We start from the raw sequence: 6,553 nt of genomic DNA, 5'->3' as shown, positions 1-6,553 counted from the left end.
CTTACGCTGTATATGTACTGTATTGCACGTAATTTGAAAAATGTAATATATTTCAAATTATTTTTTTCGTTGATGAGTTTTCAAAATTTCCATTCTTTTATCTAAAAATTATTCTTTTTTAAATAAAAAATGTTTAACAATTTAATATGCTTCGTATCATTTTGTTTAAATACAAAAATTATTTCTTTAATATTTTAATAATTTTAATAATTTTCCATTTTATCGGTAAAAGGTAGTATTCATGCAAAAGTAATATCGATGAAACTTTCATGAAGTTTAACAGTGCTCCCAGTTAAGGCGCCACTAATATCTTAATCAAGATATATTTTATAGAACTGTTCGAAATGAATTCCAATCAGAAATTGTTGAGTTTTTTCCAATTTCCTAGAATATTATCTTTTCTAAGAAAAACAAAATAATTCTGATCGGAATCTGTTCCGAATAGTTCTAGAATATCTCCCTTGGCTTTAAAAAATTCACAGGGATAACTAGTCTACAATCATTTTAGGTTGTCGAAATCATGAATTTTAACACAATAAGAATTTAATATCTGATTTTTAAATTTCTTAGAATGCTTGTAAAAAATAAATCTAACACAATTTTGAAATTGTTATTTGAATATTTCCTTTTTAAATATAATGATAATGATAATAAGTTATTTTGCAGAACCGAGCAGTAACGAGTAGTGACTGTTACTTACTTTTAAAAATAACTTCCAACCTTAGTATATACTAGCAATTAAACATTTCACGAAAATGTCATTTAATGATATTTAATCTATCACAAACACAATGCATCATTTCTCGATTTATCAATCGAAAATAATTGCTCTAGCGAATTGTCGCGCGTGTCAAAAATGGCCCTCGTCTCGTTCGAAAAATAGAAAACGATTGATGAAAAGATTGCTCTGTGCGCATATCAATTTCAGATCTTATGCAAAATATATGGCTCAATATATAATATTTCATTTGTTCTTTTCTTTATTATTGTGTAAATATCATACAAGAATCATGAGAATTTTTTTATATCTAGCAAAATTTTTAATTATTTTATTCAAATTCAAACTAAAGTTTTATTATTAAACAATAAAGCAATTTTCAACTTAACACGCAACAAAACAAATATAGTTAAATGATGACAAAGCCGATAACTCTTTCATCCTAAGCTTTTTCTTACTTTTTTTTTCCTTTTTTTTTATTAGAAACTCGACCGAAACTCAGAATGAAAGAAAATAAAAAAAAACTTAGATGGTTTACCTGTCTAAAATCCTGAAGTTTAGACACATGCGAATAAAAACGTTCGTCGGTTAAAGATTATCTTTAAAAATATTTATCTTTTTAAACCGATGAACCGACGAAGATAATCTTTAACCGACGAACCGAAATTTAGATTATCTTTAAGATTATTTTTTAAAATATTTAAATCCAAGTCACGGACAATACGTGACATAAGGGCATGTGTGAATAAAGCGTATGCAGCTGAAAGCGATTTTCCTAGATATGAATGATATATAAAATATCATTTCAATAAAAATTTACTTATTAAAAAGTAATTTGTAATTATGTGATTGCTCTGCAACTAAATTTTTTTGGACCCCACATTAAAACAGAATTAGTTGTATATTTTTACATATAGATAGAAGAATGCATAGAGTGCTGTAATAAAATAATTTAACAACTAGAACTGACGTTATAAAATACGAACTTTTTTATTGATTTTATTTGATTTCTATTATTTTATTCTCCTCCTAGAATGAGGAAAGAAAAAGAATAAGGAAAACAGAAGAAAAAATTTTTTATCGAGGCCTGACCCGTTCTGACAGTCCTGACAACCCAATCAACAATACCATAACATCAATGTTATAATTTAGCAACATAATTAAAGTTACATAATACACATGTTACATTGCTGTTTATATTGTTGAGTCGAAAATTACAACTTGACATCATATTACTGTTAATTGTTCACTGGGAATTTTCTGGTAAGTATCCCGCAACACGCGGAACTTCTCAAGAACGAGATAAAGTCGCTATTTAAGACATCGTTGTAAATATTATGCAATCGCAATTAATGGCTCTTATGTGTGCCTACCGAGATATCGTACACGCATAGTCATGCGACAACTGTGACACATATAACACTATAGCACGTATCATAGACATTCAGTCGTGCACATAAAATTACGTTATTTTTTTCTAATCTATCTTTTCAACATCAAGTTTCGAGATGCGCAGAGTTTCGCAAGCTTAAATGTCAAACACGCATTATGAATCGTCGTGAATGAAATATGATACAAGTTTATAAACAAATGAAAATACGTGAAATACTATATCTATTAGTTATTCTCGCAAATTTCTTTTTTATTATCTAAATTAAAGCAGGACATAACCGAAGTTTGATTTTTTTTTAATTTTATCAGATATGCAACAATCTTATATTAATACCTCATATTTTAAAATCAAAATAATTTAAGGAAGTTGCGAAAAAAATCTCTAAAGCTTTCTTTTTATTTTTACAAGCATCCATTATTGTTATTTTTCTTTTTTAATTTGAATATTTAATTTCTTAAATCAAATTTGAAGTAAAATCCGGCAATCTCTCGGTTATGTTATTACGCGTTTCCAGGATCTAATGTTATGCTCGCCGATTAAACGTTTGAACTTCTGGCCGGCCATAACTTCTGCCGGTGCGAGAGCTTTCCGCGGCCCTTGAGGCCGAAGGGCTTTTAGGTACTAATTTTATGTAAAGTTATGAGACGTTGTGGGGTGCGCTCCGGTGTGCCATCAGGTTTCCCGCAGGTGCTATAATCGAGAGGTTGCGCTTCGCACTGGCGCCGTGCTGCAGTATAACTAAATATTCTACCAGAAATTCCGACTCTTTTGGAAATGATAAAGTTTCCAACGAAAATAAATCATGGCGCTTTTGGCCTATGTGAAAAGTTCTCCGAACAAACAAAAGTTGAAAAAAATATATAAAATCAAAGGTGGCAAATCAGAGATTTTCAAGGCGCAAACTTAAATCGCTAAGCATATCTGAATAATATAATATAGAGCATATATTTATATTTAGTATAGAGCATATTTTTATATTTATTTTCATATTTATTATTCAGCTTGAAAACTTGAATTATAAATGTTACAGAAAGATATCGCCGTGTGATGTATAAATAAGCTGCAACAGGCACTACGCGCGCCTTCAGCGGCGAAGTGTTTATGGCATCGTAAAAAAATAAAAATAGAAAACATTTTTACGGGCTGATCATTAAAGGCCAACTTGGCGAAGCAACGAAGATGTCCGCCAATTAATGTCCATAGCCTCACGTAACTATAATTCTGATGTGCACAACGCGAAGGGCATATCAAGTCATCCTTGTCTGTTCAAGTTTTTCCTTTTTTTTTATCAGTATAAAAGAAAAAAAACTTTTATTTATTCTTCCATATTCAATGTTATGTGTCGTAAAATAATAGATAACACGCATGAGTTATAAATTAATGGACGAAGAATAAAAGTCACACGGTAAAAAAATAAATAAATGGAAGTTAAAAATGTTAAATTAAAAATAGTGAGAATCGCGCATATTTTGTTATCTTTATTGATCGATAGTATTTTGATAGAATTAAAATTATTTATCATTATCCAAATTCTATCATTTTCTATTAACTTTAGCTTTATAGTTATTTACTTTTCTAATAAAAACAGATTGTAGCTTTTTATGGTATCTTGGTGCAAATTATATGTAAAGAAATGAATGTATCTATTTGCAAGATTAGACCCAAGAGGTGTTTTATGTGTGTTATTATAAGGATTATTATAATTACTTTTAAACGTTTAACACGACTAATATCCTCAAGCACTTGATGACAGAAAAGCTTACAACTTAAGATAAACTAATAAATCTATAAATTAGACTCACAATCTGTAATAAATAGGAACGTGCCACAAGACGAGTGTAGTAATTATGTGTTTTATTGTCTGAAACGGACTAGCGATTATAAGCGCTCAATAAATTGATGTTTTTACCCCTCTCAGCCTGTCCTTACTATAAATATTATTGGTATGACATAAAGTTTAGTGTCCATGTGAAAGTAACTGAGAAAGAAGAACTCAGTCACTAACTGTGACTGAGTGACCGAAGCCTTTATTACTAACCTAGAATAAATCGTTTAAGGAAGAGAGAACATGAAAACAATCTTGACAAAAAAAAAAAATACGTAAGTGACATAGTTACCTTACAAAAAAAAAAAATAAAAAGTTGATGCAAAAATATATCGCCATCGCGTGCAAAAAATGAAAAAAAAAAATTTTAATTAATTATTTTTAAAATTTCCATATTTTCAATGGAGGAAATGAAGAAAACTGATAACTGAGTAGTAATGGAAAACCATCACAATTGATAATTTGTTTCAGGAAACAAGAAAAAGATTTACAACCGCTTTAACTATTAACGAATATATTATGATGAAATTCAATCTAAAAAGAACAGAAAAACAAGAATTTTTTTCCAGGTCCGTTGCAAAATGATATAGATTATACACTCTTCGAACGTCACATCAATAAAAAAAAATAGAGTTTAAGACATTTTATTGTATTTTATTTATATGGAAATATGAAATAAGATTATGTTTATCTATAGAACATGTTATTGTTCTGAAATAACATGTTTCTGTAATTATATTAGTCGTGAACAATTTGAATTATTAGTTTGTTACCATTTTTTGCGTGATGACTATCCATCACTTGAAAAAGATATTAAATTGAGGTATTAAATTGATTATTCAGAAAATTTGGAAACTGTTATAAAGTATTAGCAAGAAATACAAAATGTAATTTGTGACCGTGTGGTAAGTCATTTAATACTAATATTCCTTATTAACGAAAACATTGGGGAGTATTTTTTATTAGAAAATCGATTATATCTAATAAATATTATATATTGCTCTATTTAAACTACCGCAATAAAAACAAACATGGAATCATAGTTAAATGCTTGACATCCCCTATAATGGAAAGCTTTTATTATTGCCACAAAAATTTAACCTATATTTGATATCGTATAATTGCTTATATACATAAAAAATATATATTTATTATTTTTGATGAATATGTTTTGTTATTATTTTAATTTCTTTATATAATTTTGAATTATGTGTATCTTAGAAAATTCTTAAAATAATTCTATTAAGTTTACACAAATTTAAAAAATAAGAAAAATTATACAATGATAAGGAAATTGCATATGATAAGGAAAAGTATGACAACAATGATAAGGAAAATTGCATATGATAAGGAAAAGTATCATATGCAAAAGAGATCAATATATTGTTCATTAATATATACATATTAATGAAATCATATATTTTATCAATCTAGTTTTAACTTTTTAGATAAATATTTTTATAGCAAACATTATTACAACTTTCAAATTCAAGTGATTCCTATATATATATGTACTATCTATGAAATTGTTTGGAAAGAAATTAATTAAAGAAAGAAGTTTTCTCATCTATAAGACTACGGCATATTAGTTTATGATAATTGTTATCATGAAAAAACTACAACTGTCAACTCTTGTTGAAGATGGCTCAAATATGAGTCGAAATATTTATTAGTTCTTTTACGCTATATTTACCGTCAACTTGATTTATAATATTGATTTGTATATTTATTAAATAATTACTCGAGTTTATATTTGGCCTTTGTGCGTTATCTTCTGCGCTGACTCTCATCATTTCTCTAGTTATTATTATTATAGTTGTTAAAAATAAAAAAATGAAAATAAAGAATATTTTGTTAAAATATATTTGATTATTCTCATTTTTTATCATCAGTCATTTTTTAGAAGTGTTAAAAAACAAGAGCTGAATGCAATTTTAATAGCTACAAAAAATCTCACAGCTTGATTGAAATATTCCGCTAGTAATCTTATTCGGATAATACATTATTTTTTCAAGAAAGGTAAAACTAAAATGAAGGACACAATCCCCAATGTGGTCGTAATTTTCACCTATATTTTCATGCCTACCATAAATTATATATGTCGACAGGAAAGAGAAAAAAGTGACCCGTAACGAATTGTGGAACTACAATATTTCCAAAAGCCGTACCCAATAATGTCTAAATTATCATCCGTTGCGACTTTGTCGACCTTTGTCGAATTACAATTTTATTTCAATTCCAACATTAACGACTCCATTTTGATTTAACATGATTTTTGATCGCGCAATAGATCATTTTTACCATCTATATATAGATAAAAGTATAACAGAGTAACTCCGATATATGGCGCATCTATCAAAAATTTAAATTATCAAGTATTATTTACTATGTTTAAGGTAAATAAATAAAAATTTTATATCGTCTATTATAAAAAAAATTAGGAACATGAAATATTTATTTTTTATATTTAAAAAAAAGACTTTTACAAACTCTTATATTTTTGCAAGACATTGGCTCGGAGGCAATGAAATTATTGATTTATTTTTGTGTATATATTTTTTATAATATATATATATATATATATACATATATTATATATATATACATATATTATATA

This window comes from Pogonomyrmex barbatus, unplaced genomic scaffold, assembly GCF_055798465.1.
Source record: "Pogonomyrmex barbatus isolate J1 unplaced genomic scaffold, ASM5579846v1 scaffold10, whole genome shotgun sequence".
In the NCBI taxonomy this organism is placed as follows: domain Eukaryota; kingdom Metazoa; phylum Arthropoda; class Insecta; order Hymenoptera; family Formicidae; genus Pogonomyrmex; species Pogonomyrmex barbatus.
The sequence above is the reverse complement of the archived record's forward strand: the minus strand, read 5'-3'. Positions refer to the sequence as shown.